The following is an 18182-nucleotide window of genomic DNA, read 5'->3' on the forward strand; positions in this document are numbered from 1 at the left end:
CCTAGGCCTGGTTTAGGAAGGGTTAGTTGTCATTCATTATGAGTGTTTGTAGAAAAATGCAATCAACATGACATTTCTGATATAGCATCACCCAAAGAATACCAGTGTTGATGTAGTTGGACACAAAACACTGTCCAGCTGACTGGGGTCCCAGCTCTGTGTTGTAGCTGGTCCTGCCCTCAGAAGGTTTGGGTGTCCTTGCTGAGGCTAGAAGGAAAGAAAACAGAGCTGGGTGAGCCGGATCACCAGGAGCTCTGGATCCACGTGTGCCGAAGTGCTATTTGGGATAGAACATGACTGAATTTGTGCCCCAGGACATCTGCTCCTGGTGCAGCAGTGAGGTTTCCAAGAAAGCTTTGTATTGCTCTATCTCCCCTCCTAGAATTGTTTCTATTATTGTTCATAAAGAATAGAGTTTTTTTTTTCATTTCCAATCATACAGGTAAAATTTGTCTAGTGGAATTCAGTGCTCTGGGCCAAAGGGGAGGAAAATGCCATCCTAGCCATTTCTTATTGGCAACTGTAGTTAGGTCCGGTGTATGTTGTTATGCAGGGTATGGCATAGCGCAATATTCTTGGAAATCGTGGGAACATTAGGTATGAGCCTTGGCATCTCGGATTCAGGAGCTGTGTCAACATTTGGGCTGTAGCATTCTCTGATCTGTTCACTCAACAAGTTTTTTTCCCCTCCTGTTTACTCCTCATCCTTTCTAGAAGAGAAACATTTTTTCTAGAAGAGAATGTTTTGGAACATCTGAGGGTCTTGTAGTATATGCTGTGGTAGGCTTCCCAGCTCCCCCCTTCAAAACCAAGAGATGTTGGCTCCTGCTGATTCACAGCTGTACTCTCTCTGGAACCAGCCCTGGAAGAAGGAAGCTGCCTTGTCCAATCTTACTCCTTCTCCCAAGGGCTCCCTGCATCCAATTATTAGTTACTTGAGAATAGGAAAGCCTGGTTCCCTTGCTTTAACTGGGGCAACTCAGAAGGACATCTCAGCTCCTGAGTTCCCTACGGGATTGTCACAAAGGCGACAGCTGCATCACGCGGTTCAACTCTCCCACCTGTCCTTTTCTGTTTCCCCCTCTCTCTTACAGGTATTATTTCCAAGCGTGCTCCCCAATTTGCTCTGCACCCGAATCTCTGTCATGGAGTCTGTTTCTAGGAAATCTGATCTGAGGTAGATCCCTTGGAGCCATGATTAGGGATGAAATGGTGACACTGGTCTCTGACCCTTTTTATCTTTTCCAGAAATGTTTCCTAGTCATTCTTTCCTAAGAATGATCTTGGAGGCAGGGCTTCTGAGCCTGTCTAGGCCGATATTATTTCCATGCATATATATGGAAAATCTGGAAGGATACCCAATGAGCTGTTAACAGTAGGAGAGGAAGTGAGGAGTGAATTTCTATTTTACCTTTATAAACTTCAGAATTGTCTAAATAGTAAAATAAAAATGCATAATGTATCAACTCTATAATTATTATATTTCTTACTTATTAGTCGACTTTAATATCTGAGTGTGACCAGTGCACAGCCCATGTATTCACCATCGCTGGTCCTCTGAGTGTTTATTGGAGAGGCCATGGTGGGGTGAGGGGTGGGGGAGTAGGGATGACTCCCAGCTGTAGGGGTCAGCTTCCTCTACCTCCTTATTTTTTAAAAAAATTTATTTATTTTATTTTTGGCTACGCTGGGTGTTGCTGAGCGCGGGCTTTCTCTAGTTGCGGCGAGCGGGGGCTACTCTTCGTTGCAGTGCGTGGGCTCCTCATTGCGGTGGCTTCTCTTGTTGCGGAGCATGGGCTCTAGGCACGTGGGCTGCAGTAGTTGTGGCACACGGGCTCAGTAGTTGTGGCTTGCGGGCTCTAGAGCGCAGGCTCAGTAGTTGTGGCGCACGGGCTTAGTTGCTCAGCGGCATGTGGGATCTTCCTGGACCAGGGCTCGAACCCATGTCCCCTGCATTGGCAGGTGGATTCTTAACCACTGCGCCACCAGGGAAGCCCTCTACCTACTTATTGACATGAGTCAAAGCAGAGCAATGCTCTGTACCCTTTACCACAATGAATGGAACCCCCTTACCCTAGTGTTTGAAGAAGTGTTTGCTAGTTTTTTTTTTATAGGGGATGACATAATTCATGGAAAGTATCTAAGGTGGCTGGGAAAATGCTTAATAAATGATGATTATTTTACCATTATTATTATGTTGTTGTTGTTGTTACTGGGTTTTGTATTAGAGCATTAGCTCTGGAGTTTTTACCAGAAGGGTTCCCCTTCCTGCCCCTGGAATTCCATGTCAAAGCAGGAGAATTTAATGCAGAGTGAGCACTGTGATGGGGCTCTGTCCCTCCAGTTCTTTCATGGGCCAGGAAGCTGCGTCTGGTCGCTGGTCTGCTGATGCAGGATGGTTAGGACGAGGGACCCCTAGAAAGCTGCACTTCTTTCTGAAAGTTTCCTTTAGCATTTAGGGCTACCTCTTTGGCATTATCTATAATGCAAGATGTCAAAGACTGATCCTTTTCCATTGGGGACAAGGATGAATTGCCTTCACTTTGGGGAGGGCAAAGAAGAGTGAACCCTCATACTCACTCCCCTCTCTCCCATATGTGAGCCCTAGTCTTCTGTGTCTCTCCCCCAGGTAGCACTGAACACAAGGTGTCAAAGGACAAGCAGGCCACAGAAATAGAGCCTGTTAAAATAATTTACCAATTCGACAGTAATCCACAAAATGGAAACCCAGATCCTATGCCTTGTTGTTCTAAGAAAAGTTACCTCCAGCCCCCTTGCCTCAGTTTACTCCTGTGGGACATTGAAGTAGCCAAACAGAGGCTGGAGAGATGGAGGTGGATGTTTGTGAAGTGGGACCTGGGGCAAATCCTTTCTTTTTACCTGTCTGGCCTCCCTCACAGTGCTGTTTGGGCCTTAATTGGCTGGGTTAATGAATGTGGCTATATAAAGCAGATTGTATATAAATATAAGATCAATGAAAAATATAGTTTATTTGCTTTAAATAGACTCTTCAAATAAATGTCTTCCTGGAAATCAAATGCTACAGTGCAGCTACCATGATAGATAGATGTGGATAAAAAGAAGCAACTTTGCTCTGGGGCAGTGTTTTCCAAATGTGTTCCAAGGAACCCTAAACCCAAAAGATGTTGCTTTGAAAAAAGGCTGCATGTATTGATATTTGTCTGTGTGTATATATTTGTGTGATCAACATGTTTGGGAAACAAAGCGTGCACTTTAGAAGGAGGGAGGCTCTAAAAGTGAATTCATATAAAGAAGGAAAAAATAAATCAAATTATACAATTATTAAACATGCTGACAAATGCTACAAACATGACAAAATCTAGAAAACTAACATAATATTTTGAATTAATTACTTGACATGCTTCTATGATACTTTTCCTTCTATATTCTTTGTTCACCTCTTTGTACACAACAATTTTGTAATATTTTCTACAGAGAGAATAGAAAGATAATTTAGTCTTTCTCTAACGTGGCTGATAGAAATTTGTCTTTTATTATTGACAATTAAGAAAATGTCAGCTTTGCTGCTTGTAATTGGTAATGTCATAACTTTTTAGGTTGTTGACAAACTTGGGACAACCTCTATCCAGTTTGCTTTGTATGTAAGCTGTAAGATTTCAGGGTGTTTCAGGTTTTCTGGTATAGTAATTCATCTTACCTACTCTTTACATTGATGACCCTCATTAACCTACCAGTGCCTTGGAAGGGCTCCATGTAGTGAGGGACCCTGACACTTAAGCTTCATCCAATTCAGGGTAAATTTGCCTTTGTATAAGACTCCTTCCCCATCCCCAAGCATTTATTTGGAAAAATTTCAAACCTAAGGAAAAGTTAAAAGACTTGTACAATAAACATTTATATACCATTCACCAAGATTCACCAACTGACATTTTTCTACATTTGCTTTACCTCTTTCTTTCTTAACCTATACCTCCCTGCCTTCCCCAACTAAACACACACACACAAACACACTTCAGACTACATCTTCTAGGAATAAGGACATTTTCCTACATAATCACAATACTATTACCATGCTCAACAAATGTAACATAGATATAATAGTATTAAGTTTCCCCCTACAACCCTTGGGAGGACAGCTTTGGAGACCTTAGTACACACCCTGAGCTAAGGAGAGTCAGTAGGCCTGGGCCCGGAGGGGGCAACTAAGTGTGACAGCCAGGGTTCCTTACGTGGACTTGCTTCCCCGGAGTCACTTCACAGAGTCATTAATAAGTTTTGTGAGTGTTTTTTGTTTTTTATTTTTATGTTTGTTTGAGAACTGTCCTTTGAAAGAGACCTAGAGAGGAGCTGATTCTGTAAAGATGGTGCTCCCCAGAAACCAGAGGGCCAGACGAGCTGGCAGAGGAGATGAGGAACCCTGGAGATGCCATCCCAGCCGTTAACTGGAGTGCCCCAGGAGAGGCCCTGGGGAGGCACTGATGAGGTGGAACTGGAGGTGGCCACTGTTGAGAGCTGCCAGATGTGGGGACCGACAGGAGAAGCCACCCAGCTGCTGCCACGCATAGCAGCTTGCACTGAGACCGAGACCCTGGCAGGAAGCCCTTCCATTGGAAGGAGAATTTCCCATCGTTCTCCTGCCTGGGCAAGTGACTAAGGGAGAAGATTGGAATATCAGTTAACCTTTCTCCAATGTGATTTCCTCCCCTTTAAACCAGGGGACTGGATAAGATGACTGTTTTTCATGACTTTTTAAAAAAATTAACAAAACGAAGCCTTCTGTGGGAGCCCGATTAGGTAGAAGTACAGCTGCTCTACTTGAAGAGGAAGTTGGGGCCCCAAAGCCTTCCCAGAAGCCCCACCCCCTCACCTTCTTCTACCTCTCAATGGCCTCTGAAAGGAGTTCTGGGTTTTTACAAAGAGATTCCATCTGGAATAAAAAACAGAGATCTAAAATATTTTCCTCATTTCAAACATGCAAATGCAGGCAGAAAATTGATTAATTGGAATCCTTCATGGAATGCGTTTGTGAGTGCTGGTTTAGGAGGCAAAGGAAGTGCCTCAGAACCATGTGTTTATATAGCTGGGGAGGAGAGTCATCGAAGGACCCCAGAATCATTACGACTGTAGGCTCTGATCAGGGCTAAGAGGACCAGATAAACCCCAGTCCTGCGGCTGTGACTCTTGGATATAGGAAGTCAACAAAGCCTTGGGGTCCAAGTTTGAATGCATCCCAAGTGCCTTCTAAAGGCTTCATCCTTTCTGTTCTGCTTACCACGGGTCTGCATTGATACTGTGTACACTGGCTATAGCCTTTAGGCTTCCTAGAAAATATGAACAATTCTGGTAGTTTTGGGAAGCTCTATCCTATCCAATTCTTGTTGTAGAAGAAGGTATATTCCTTCTACCTTTGCACAAGATCCATAAGAGTATGAGAATGCTAGATAGGACGTATGCTTCCAGAAGATTTTAATTTTCAGAGGACATCTCGTGACCTCATTTGATTCTCACAACAAATCAGAAAAGTAGGCATTAGGCTCATTTCTCAGATGGGCAAACAGAAGCCAAAGAGAAGGTAATGCTCATGGTTACATGGCTGACACCCAGTGAAGCTGGGACTGGATTTTCTGATTCTGCTAAGCCAGCCCCAGATGGCCACTTCTATCCAGATATTAGATCAAATGCAGGTGCCTAGAAAAGAGTTTTGTTGCTGTGGCTCCGGTGGGGAAGATTAGCCATAGGCATCATTAAAGGTGGTATTATGACCCCTTGACACCAAGTGCCTGCTCCGGGTTCCAGACTCCACAGCACATGTTGGTATCCACTGGGGAGGGTAGTGCTACCTGCTCCTGCCCGGCCTCCAGCTGTAATTGCTTTTCCTCTTGCTCCCTGGGGCAGTAGGATGTGGCAAGAGTCTACAGGTCTGAATACTGCTCGTAACTCCACTGCCAACAGGTTATGTGTCTTCAGCAACTTCTCTGAGCCTCAGAGGATATTGGAGTACATCCTTGTTTCTCAAAGTGCTGTGCTTGGGCCAGCTGTGACAGAGACGTTGTGTGTGCGCAAGTGCCTGGGTGGCTTTCAGTCCCACGGCAGCAGAATCTCTGGGGCTGGGTCACAGGCTCCTCTGGTGATTTGGTGGCTACCACTAGACTGAAGGGTCCCCAGGTGTCCTTCCAACTCAGTGCCTCCTTTCAGCAGTAACCCTTTGCCTTGACCCTGGACGGACTGAGGTTTCTATAGGGAGAAGGTGGCACTTGACTTAACTGCAGATTTAAGAAGCTGTTTCAGGCAAAGACTTGCAAAAACTTGAGAGTCTAAGGAGGAAGTTAGCAAACAGGTGGTACAGGTGTGGTATGAGAAGATGTCCTTCATGCTTATTTCAGGAACTGCTCTAAGTTCTTAAACTCTGCTCATGCCAAGCAAGTGTGTGGGGACTGTCTTGCCTCTCATTAAAGCCAAAATAAATTAGTCTTCTGGGGAGATGCCTCTTGCTGTCCTCTGCCTCTCTGTCTTAAGTCAGGGGCTGTCTGGGGTTTGCACCCAAAGGAAGACCTGAATTCTTCCTTCCATTTCCCTGGGCAGACATGGCTGAAATGACTTACTGTATTGACTAAAAAAGTGATACCAGGAGCACTGAGATGAGGAAGAAGGCCAGCAAAAGAGTCACATTTAAAAATATGTGCAATGCTTATTACAATTGTTTTGTGCACTCCTATGGTGTCTTAAAAGATTTCACACTTTATAAGGTCTGCCTTCCAAACTGAATGTGATATTGTCGTGTACTCAGGTTGCATATAAAACTAGCTAAAACAGCCTAAAGAGCTAGTTTTAGGATTAGACTCACGAATCAGTGTTAGATAGTTGATGCTTACAAGCTTGAATATTTTAATACGCTGGGGTTGATAAAGTTATCAAAAGTGTCATGGCAAGAAGTCAAATCCTAAAGGGAGGCCATTGTCTTAAAAAGTGGTTAACATTTATAGCTTATATGGGAACATAAGTCTTACTCACCTAAGACTACAGAAATTATGGTTTTTTGATGCAGCAACATGTGACCTGTACGATTTAATGTGAAGTACAAGAAGTGCTGCCGAGTGGGACATCTTGCTAGATAAACTTTTGGTTATCTATTGTCTCTCTATGTAATTCAAAATCTATTACTGTTAGCTAATGCCTGTAGATTATTATTAGCTGCCCATGAGATAAATTTTAGGTATACTCTTTTCTGTGGGGTCCAGAAGGCTGTAGTTTGGAAATGAATTCTGGTCAAGAAGTGGGCGTGATCCACTAGAACATTAAGAGGTGCTCTTTGGAGCAAGGATATAAAATTGGCCCCCACCAGAGTTCTGACCCTTTTATTCTCATTCTTTAATTCTTCAAAGATCATACACGGCACATCCAAGGCCAAAGCTGCAAGTTGTTTCAGTATCCTGGGATCTTATTCAACAGAGCTAAGGAGATTCAGGTTTATTTTAAATTGCTAGGCTCATTCTTCCCAGCCTCTTATCTCTCCTGTGTGGCTATTCCAGTGTCCAGCCCTAAGCAGCTTCATTGCAGCCAGCCAGCTGGACACCAGCATCTGTGGTTAAGCAGAATTCTGACTTTCCAGCCCTCAGTTTCAGCTACTGCTGCTTTCTCCCATCCAATGATTATATTGAAGTAAACTGTTTAGGTGGAGTGAAAATATCTAGAAAGAGGCCTGTAAATCTGAGTCAGTGGAAAAGTCTGCAGAAGGGAATTCTCCCTGAGATGTGTGTTAGTGGTGGGAGCAGCAGTGTGGGGTGGTGCTCACCCTGCCAGGGTCGCTGTTTCCACGTGGAACATCTTAATTAGGGCTTCATATAGTTAGAATATTTTGCATATTACTGTTTTTTTATTTCAAAATTATAGCTACTTTAAAAAATAATAGTTCTTAAAAAGTTGCTGGGTTTTCCATTTATTTTTTAAATTATAAAAGACACGTAGCATTACTGATAGTTTGAGAAGTAAAGATAAGGGAAAATAATCATTCATAATCCCTAACACAATTATTATTTTTGTTTATTCCCTTCCGGTCTTTTTTTACACGTATGCTTTTATGTAGTTGTAATCACACTGCAATACAGTTTCCAGTCCCTTTCCCACTTAGCATGTGTCACTTGCATTTTTCCATGTTGTTATATGGTCTTTATCCTCCTAATGGCTGCATGATGGTCCATTGCAGTGTATTCACTTAACAACTTACCTATTGTTATCATTTTGATTGCTTCCAGTTTCCCACTGTTATAAAGCATATTGTGATAAGCATCTTTGTACATACTGTTTTCCCATATTTGTGTTATTTGTTGCATTTTTTAAAAAGTGTTATTCAGGAACCAAGATATTTACTCAACAATGGGAATTACATTTGAAGCTAATGAGGAAATGGGGTATTATTTAACAATTTGTTGGGTCTTCACTATTCCATAAATTGAAGGGAACATGCAGCAGAAAAGTATTAGCACAATCATAGGTGTTTAGACATCTGAAAAGTACCTCTGGTTCATTCAGAGGTCCTGGGTATTGTTAGACTCTTCCGTCCTTAGCGACATGATTAAGTACTTTGGTGCTGATCTTCACGGCTTCATTGCAATTTCAATGCCATATGCAGATACATAAGAGGCTATGTGAAAAGGGAAAAAAAAAATCAGCATATTCTTTGGTCAACATCTCTCAGGAAGGATACCAGTGATTCCTCTTTTCTGAACTTCACCCAAAAGTGTGGGTTTTGTGGCTGTCGTAGCAATGCCATTCTTATCATGTTCAGTGTCAGTAATATAGTCCTTAGTGAGTGTCCAAGTGAAGGCTGTGATCTCCTACTTAATATTCCTGAGGCATTGAACGTATTGGTCACTCACATGCCAAGTACAGGCTCGTAATTATAGTGACAGTCTCTATTTTTTTCAAGGGTTGCTAAGGTTTTATTTAATGAAACATGCTTAAAACTAACTAGAACACTTTTCGGTCTCTCTTTCTACCTCTCTTTTCTTGACTGAACTTCATTCCCTCAGTGTGAATGAGTAAAGGTGAGTTTTGGGAGGCAAGGAAGCAGGGTTCACGGTAGTGGGTCTCTGTGAACTAATAGCAGGGAAGAAAAATAAGCATTGCAGTTTTTAAATGGGGGAAAAAAATCAGGAAAAAGGCATGCATAAAGGATTTATCCTTTCCACGAAAACACTGATTAATGAAATCTAGTATGAACGGGGAGTCATGCCCTTTAAATATTAGATTTCATTCTTAGTGGATAGTAGTCTTCTGAAAGGAGATATTCTGCCTCTGCCGGCTCTTTACGGACACATATGTTTCAGGCCCTTGCACTGATCAAGGATGCAAATGCTTCAGGTAACCGAATCACTGGACAGGGTGAAACATTGTGCTGGACAGACAGATGTGTTGTCAGGAAAGGGCTTTTGCTGATAAAAGGGACAGCTGCCCTCGGGATGGGGTGGTGGCGGGGGGGTGGGGGGAGGAAGGGGAGTCAAGTAAGAGGGAAGGAAGTATGCAAGGGAAGGTGACCCAACCACACGAAGCCAGCCTCTTGAGCCCCCAGCTGGGAAACTCCACCAGCTTGCTAGCTCTTCCGGTTCTAGCAGAGCTGGCCAGACATCTGGCCTCTGTTCTAATTAAAGTGGGCAACCAATTTGGTGGCTGTAGTGAGGAAAACAGCAGTGAAATCTTGATGCCTGTAGGGTCATAACAAGGTCCCACATAATTCTTTAAGACTGAGACTTTGCCAAGTCGTATCCATTTCCTAAGGGCCATTTAATTCAACTCCACTTAGATTTACTGAGTGCCAGTTATATACAAAGCCTGGAGCTCAGCCCTCAGAAAACCCTTGTCTTTTGGGGAAGGAAGACAAGGGGACAACAAACTATGTTGTAGAGAAGATTGAATTAAAGACCACGATAGAGGACATTCAGGGTTCTCTAGGAGTGTAGCAGAGGAAGTATTTTATTATTGAGAGAATCTGGGGAGGCTTCCTGGTGGAGCTGACATTTTCTCCAAACTTGGAATTTTGAAGTCAGGTTCTAGGCAAACATTCTAGAGGATTGCTGTGAGCAGAGAAACACACTCCCTAAATGAAATTTCGCACCTGGAACTCTCTTCTCTTTCTGGGAGTGAGACAGAAGACTCTTCCAGTATAGTCATGGAATTTCTCACATTTCATGGGTGGCAACTCAGGCCCTGGGACCTCTAAGACTAGGACTTTAGACAGATGGAATGAACCAGGAGCCTGGCTTTTCACACGACTCCAGTTGTTGGAGAAGGATCATTTTAGCCCCTCGATATCTGGCTTTTGTTTATGCTCCAAACAGTGTATATGGTAACCTGTTACTATCAGGAATAATTAAGCCCAATCGACCCAAGTTATCTCCTGCTAGGTAGTTAACCTGACTTGGCTCTGTTGGTGGCATTGGCTAAAGGCAAAGTGAGAGCTGTCTATCTCCATATAAATGAGCCAGTTGGAGCTGATTTGTTAATTGTTTTCTTTCCCTTCCTGCCCCCTCTGATATTCTTCCCCCCACATTCTCTCTGAGTGCCAAAGGACTGGTTGGCAAGACTGTGCCAGGGATCTGCAAAACTCTTATTTTATCTTTGTTACCGAAGGCAAAAATGATCTGTTATATATATTTTATAAGAAAATGTGTTTTGTTTGTAGCTCTACAGTCAGCCCTCCCTTTCCCCCTCCTAATAAGCTCATGTCAGAACTCTGAAGTAAGTTCGCCATAATGGTAGCCTAAAGGACATATTTTGTAAGAATGAAAAATGAACATATTATTTATATATCAATAGTGTAAGAAGCATTGATCAATGTTAGCAGCCTGATGTTTTGCTTCTCTGTTTCCCCTCCAACCCTCCTTTACCTTACCCTGCTTCTCCCTCCCTTCTTGCCGCAGGTGCCTGTGACACTCCTACTATTTAGAAAGAGAGTTCTAGCCTGTCCTGGTCAGTTTGTGCTGGGATTTGGTCTTTAATACGGAGCCTTCAATGGCCGAGCCTCCAAAATGACTCTCTGACAGCCAGCCATTAATTACCATCATCCGCATCTAATTCATTCATCCCTCTCCCTCTCATGTAGAGGGACAGCTAGGGCTGAGGGCACTCAGGGAAATGTAGGCATGATTCCATGTTCTTTATGCAGAGAGGGCTGCCGGAGACTTTGTTGGATGCAGGGGCTTTAATTGAATTGGCTTGCCAATAAAGCTGTTGTCATTCAGTAAGTGAATTTGTTGTACTACTCAAACCACAGCTGCTGCAGACAGCCCGGAATTTCCTGAAGGCAAGCCAGGCCATGGGCTTGCCTGGGTTCAGCCTTTTCGATTGATCCTGAAGGCCATGCAGAGTGTGGCCCTGTGGAGGTTGATTTTGGCACCCTTTTGGATGACAGTGAGTTACAGGGGCAGGCTGGAACCTGATGAGCCAGTGGGGTGTGACCTTGGGGGATCTTGTAGGGATCGGGGGATCTTGTAGGGATCAGGGAACCCACAGGAATGTTAGGGACAGTAATTGGCGGGCGGAAAGCCTTGCCCACCACAATTGGGTGTTTTCGTCAGTCCCCAGACAGCCGCTGCCGTTGGCTCCATTGAGCTAGTCATAAGAGGATATCACTTCCCATTGTAAAAAAAAATTGAGAATATGACAGTTAATATGTTTGTAGAGCCTTGTTTAAGAGGTCGAGTGGTATTGAGGAAATACTGCAGCCGTAGAACTGGCATTTGTTACTGGGAGATCGTTGGGCCAGGAATACTCTACCTCTCGCCACGGTTTATAAAACATGGCAAGATTGGCAGGTTGTGTGATTTATGATGGCTTTAAAGTAACATCAAGATTAAGGAAAGTTTTTCAAGGGACTGCAGGGCCATTTTTATTTTCTGCATCCAAGCACATGCATGTAGTTGGCTCAAGCGAATGAGAGCAGGACTGGCAGGCAGATTTTCATGTTTTGGGGTCTTTACAATTTAAATAGATGGGGATCTCTTGTTGAACTCTTCATTCAAGTGATTTCTCCCCCTTGTAATTTGGAATTCCCTGACCAGTGCTCAGACCTTTTCAGGGAACCTACTCTCCAGGTGTGGAGAGTTCATAGAACAGAAGGATCTCTAGTCGGCTTTCAGTTATTCAAGAGCAGAGCATTTTCCAGCCCTTTGCAACTGTTCTCCATCGTCTAACTACCTTTTGGCTATTTTGTTGTATCTTCACCAGGAAGTGGGAGGGAAAAAAACCCTCTAAGTCAAATTTCATTTTTGTTTGAATCCTGAAATTCTAACAACTCAGAAACTCTTTAACTTAAGCCAATGTATTGGCCCTGTTCTTGACCTGACAAGTGAGAACTGAATTGATACGTCACATACATGACTCTAAGATTATAAGGAAAAAAGAGGGTGGAGCATGGGAACGAGACTTTGGGATTCTCTATCAGCAGGAATACATTCAGAGTGAGAGAGAGTGAGGTGGAGTGTATATGTGCTCGTGTGTGTGTGTGTGTGTGTGTGTGTGTGTGTGTGTGTGAGAGAGAGAGAGGGAGAGAGAGAGAGAGAGAGAGAGAGGTTACTTTGATGTCTGACTTTGGGGTGAAATAGAGAAAACAGTGCCCCTAATTCTAGTCAGTAAATCCATTGACTATAACTTTCCCTAGGTATAATCATGCTTTTGTAGACTCTTCTCCTGGATTTAATCATGAAGGAAGATGGAAATATATTAATTACTATTTCATTGCAAGAAGGTGGATTGAACTACAGGTAAAATTTAAGGTCCATTTTCTGAAGCTTCAGGCTTAGGTTAATATTTTTTTCCAAAACTGGTTAACTTTTAAAGTCAGAGCCAAATTTAAGTTATGTTGAGTTGAAGGCGAGATCTCTTTTCCTCCTTGCAAATGAGAAGTTTGTCTGTCTACGCCACAGATGTTCTGAAAAAGTAAGAAAAAGACAAAACAAATTAAAGTTATTCCTCCAAATGGCACAAGCATGCCTCCAGAGGACAGGATTTTGGTGGCTGTTCTTCTCCATTCCCACCATCTGGCCTCTTTTGTTTTCTGTTCTCTGTCTTCTGGCCTTTGTATCATTCCTACTATTCCCTACTCCTTCACCCTGATCTCCTTACTTCCTCTTTCTCCAATATGTCTCAATCTTTTCCTCCTGATCTCATCCAATCATGTATCAAATTATATAGGAATAATATTAAAATTTAAAATGGTCTTGCCTTTAAACACACAATTTCCTTAACCTTCTTCCCCAGCTGCTGCTTCTTCCTTCCTTCATGTTGGAGGGTTTGCACAGCTGGTACCGAGTGAAGAGGCCACCATGATCCTGGTGATTTGCTCCCAGATGCTGCTTCCCACTAGCTACCGTCTCGGGTGGAAGACTTAGATCTGTGTTGAACTTTCCAAGGTAATAAATTCAGGGAAACCCAGCTGAGACCAACCCACAATATTCTTCATTTTGGGTTTCTGCTTTTCATAATGAATGCCTTTCTGTACTTCTCTTTGATAAGTGGAATTAATGTCTCCACCTGAACTGGAAATGCTAAATTGATGATAGTCTCTCGAGGATTTTGCGTCTTGCTCTGACACCTTCAGTGACTTCATCAGAATTTAGGTGTATTAAGGGATTAAGGAGTTTGGCTTATATGTATGAAGTTCTCAAGGTGTTCTCAGAGGCTGTTCCTAAGCCAAGTCCTGATGGTCCCTAGGGGAGAAAACTTTTCAATGAACACAGTTTAGTGTGAAACCTCATGACAAGCCAGCATAATACTTTAATCATTTTCTAGCAGTGGCTATGGAAAATGGTTATGGAAAAAATATAATCAGTCTCCCCCTACTTTGGTAAGCATTGTTTTCACTTCTCTTTCCAAGATTCAGAATTCTGCTTTGGTTCCCTCGTTGCTTTTCTTCTCAAGCTGGGGTATGTGGGGTGAGGTGGTGGTATGCTGGCCAAACCTTGGGGCTGTAGGATAAACGTGGCAATTTCCCTGGAGCATTTATTTTATTGAAGGATTTTTGAGGAAATGTTAATTAATGGAAAGATTATTATTACATTACAAAGTTGAATACAAAATTTGCATTAATTTTAAATAAAATAAGGAAACTTCAAACTTCTGCTTTAGATTCTCTATGTTATCCTCTATGTTGGGCCCCCAGAAGTGTGATTTCACTGTTCTTGGTATGAGGGGTTGGAAGTTACATGACCCTTGAGCCAATCATCCAACTGGGCTTCTTATCAGAGCTGAGAAAGACTGATTTGTCTGACAGTGGATCTTAATATCTTTGGAGCGTGAATCTTATTGTATATATAACGTCAATTCAATCACCCCTAATAATGGTGCTAGATATTAGCAGCTGTGTTATAGGCAAGTGTAGGAAGGGTGAAAGACTTTGGGCAATTTAATCTCTTCTTGGTTTATGAAAATGTCTTGCTGTGCATATATTCAACCCACAGTCATCTGGGGACATGACATTTGTGTGTGGATTATCTCAGCTTCTTATGTTCCAAATTTCCATTTATCTGCTCGTTCAGTCAGTTGTGATGAGTTGGAAAGCTATTTAACCAGGTCCTACACGTCAACTCTTAGATCAGGCTCAAGGGAGATATGCAGAGTGGGCACTCTTGGCAAAGGCATCCTATTGATTTCATCATGGCTTTGGCCCCATGCCCTAGTGTGAAACTTGTGTTCCTGCTGAAATCTGCACTAGCATGGGTCACAGGGCTCCTTTAGCCCTTCTGGCTGAGGGCCTGGCTCCAAAGCCGTCTAGTGATCCCTTTAGTCCTGTCGCCCCACACTCTGAGCTGAGTCTTTCAATTTTGCCCCTTGAGATGAGAAAAAGTGCAGGTCTTCAAGGAAGAGCCAGTGAAGAGGACATTTCTCTTTAAGGCTAGCGTTGATCGAAGACACCCACCTTGGCCAACCCACAGAAGTAATAATCCCAGGTTCAGTGGCACAGGAATACTAAGAGAGGAGTATGAGTAGATGAGACCGGAAAAAGCACCGGACCCAGACACTCCACACTTCTTCATCCTTCTCTCATCACAGGGAGAAGCTTGGGAGTGGGAGAAGGGGAAGAATTAGGGCACCAAGGCTGGCTTTTGAGGAGCAGGATACGGAGGAAAGTTTAACGGAAGGAGCTGTCAGGTTTCTCCTGATGGCTGGCGTGTGGGACTACCGTTTTGCCCCCCACCATAAGAAGGCCCCTGCGGAGAGAGGCAGTGATGTTACACACTCCTTTATTTTTTGTTTATTTTTCAGGTTCTTAGGTGTGGTAAAATGGCTCTGTTGTGGTGGAAAATGCATTGTTTTCTCAAGGTGGCTTTGGATTGTGTGTGTGCTTCCCTGGCAGGGCACCTGGTGCTAATGCTTACACGATCCATGAGGAAAGGGTTTGCTGACCAGATTAGCAATGTGAACCAGACTACAGGAGAGACCGTTTATCTGCCTGAGAACAAACTGTTTTCTAGCACCTCAGTAGCACCACTTACATACAATTTTAATGTGCTAATGGCAAGTGGTTATTACTAGTGAGTTCACTTGAAAGAAATAAAATAGCCTTCTCTGTTCTCTAGTTCAGACATCTCACTAACTCAGACTTGCCAGGTGCTCTGAACTAGAGAGGTGCGACGGGAATGTTCTCTTGGATTTGGGGCATTGAGCGTGCATGCAAGCAGGGTTCCTTTTCTTCAGAAGAAAAATAAATGGCAACATTCTGTTTTGGGGTTTGAAATCGCATGACTGAAAATATAAAGGTGACCACTGTGATATGCTTTTTTAATGAGGGCAGAGATGTCAAGAGAAACCAGCCTTCTAGGAACAAAACAATATTCTGTCAGGTGCTATGGACTTAAGACCTTTTTCTCTCTTGGAATAATGTCCTTAAAAATAACCAAATTTTCCATTCAATAGAAAAATGTTCATACTTCCCTCCCCATCAATATGAATTGTTGTCATAGAGCATGGGGCACTAGCAAGCCATATTGACTTTGGAAATTAAAATGGGAATGTTCAAGAACGTTTTTGAAGAATTATATGGCATTTTAGCCATCTTAATGGCTTTCTTTTTAGGGTCAGTGAGAGTATTCTTGCTAAAATGTAGCCCATTGCTTTAGAAATAGTTTCCTTAATGTCTTTCCTGTTGCCCCTGCTGGGTCTGTGCAGGAAATGTAAACCAACATACAATATGTGTGTTTATTTTCATGTCCCATTTTATGGGAAATTGGATGGGATATTCCGCTGAGGCTTCAGCTATGAACTGTTGACAATATGGGGAGAGCAGGGCAGGCTATTGCTGAAAAAGTTTGCCAGGGAAGAAAGGGCTTCTGAAATCTTTGAGAGCCATGGGGAAGAGCCAGGCCTCCCTGCAGGAGTTCCGTTACTCAGGGGCAAGGAGGGAGGCGTGCAGTAATGAAACTGGCTGGTGAGCCACTGAGCCAGTTAACAACAACCTCACACTCCAGCCCCAGTTGCCAGCACAGTAGAGCAGGTCTGCTGTACCACACTTCATCTTGTGGGATGTTAAGTGTGATGCTGTGTGGTCTTCCTGCGTCTGCTGGATACAGGAAACTCAGGATACCAAACACCCAATCCGAAGTCCAAAGGGAGTCATTAACTAGGCAGAGGGCAGAGTTACCCCAAGGACCCCTGCAGAACCGGAGAGGCTATAGATTCTCAAACCAGTCATAACCTGGCCATGTGCAGGTGGTAGCTAAATAGAACCTTTTCCTGGGATCCTACTGGAAAAGTAATTTTAAAAGTGTCTGGGCAGTGTGGGGCCTGGGCAGGGTGTGTGTGTGTCAGTGTGTTTCCTGTAGTATGTTTGAAATCTCAGGGCTAGGCCCATCTGTAAGGCAGCGGTAGGTGTCAGTGGGAATGCAAGTTCTTCCTACAGAAGAAAGGAGTTAGTATGTTTGCATTTTAAGCTCATAAACAGCTGTAGCCTGGACCATCATCACAAGCACATTGGGGCTGGAGGCGCTAAGGGCGGCCGTTTGCCAGTGCGTTGTGGCAATTTCCAAGCTGTAGACTGAAATACTGTATAAACTTCCAATTTGATTAGGATTTTGTCTTGTGTTTCTAAACAAGAAAATTGAGGAGTGTCAAATTAATTTTGTAGTCTTGGTCACTTTTTAATTCCAGTTGGCCATCTCAGCCTAGATGTGTGCAAATACTGATTCCAGGAAATAGTCAAAGTGCTAAACTTGGTAAATAAATGTGTTTATTTTACAAATGGATTCAAGATGAAACACCCAGCACTTCTCCAGGGCATTTCTGTCCCTGCCTGTTCATTTTAGCAGCTTGACCAAATGAATTCGCTTCCCTTAGTATAATATTTAAATGGACTTCTGGCATCTGATGCATTGCCTGCTGCTCCAATTTCCTAAGAAAGTCATTTAAATAAAACTTGACTATCTTGCATCTACTATGGAAGCCAATCCATTAAAAATCCTGGTCACTTCTCTCTCTCTCTCTAATTTTAGACAAGCCATGTGGAATTATTGGCGTTTGAGAAAATTCATCTTATCAGAGCTGAAAGTTTTGGATTTAATTTTTAACAATTTTTTTTTTCTTTCCTAGCTTTCTAAATGAACAAAAAGACAAATAAGAAAAGGTTGCCATGAGAAGTTAGCAAGCTGTCAATGGAGATTTCACTACTAAATGAAACTCCACTTCAGCTTTTTGGGGGAAGAGTTCCACCTCCCTTTCTTCCAATTCCCAGCCTTCCTTCTACCCTGCTCTTCCCATGCCCAATATGAGAAAGGAAAAGAACCTTGACAGGTGTCTTGTCTTCCAGGAATTTGCAGTCTGATTAAGGAGACAGGCTCTACCCATTCAGAGGGTAGCCTGTGTGATTTGGGTTACTTGCTGAGCACAAGATGAGGGTGCAGAGTGGAGAGGGCAGAGAGATGGTTATGCACTGGTCAGGGGCCAGGATGCGGGGGTGTTGTTAAGTTGGTCTGAAGGGTAGTGGGAAGTGGTTATATGAAAAGCGAGGGAGGAGATGCTGACAGTAGCGCAAAGATGGTGAATATGAGAGGAGCAGCCTCCACAAAAGAAAGAAGTGCAAAGCAAAAGGTCAAGCTGGAGGGCAGGGACTTGGCCAGCTTGACTGTACCCCTAGAAAGAGAGGGGATCATGGAATTGCCGGAGACAGGGCTGAAACAGTCCCGGGGATAGGCTGGGCGAGGCCTTGAGGTGGG

This window comes from Balaenoptera borealis (assembly GCF_965194805.1).
Source record: "Balaenoptera borealis genome assembly, chromosome: 15".
Taxonomy (NCBI): domain Eukaryota; kingdom Metazoa; phylum Chordata; class Mammalia; order Artiodactyla; family Balaenopteridae; genus Balaenoptera; species Balaenoptera borealis.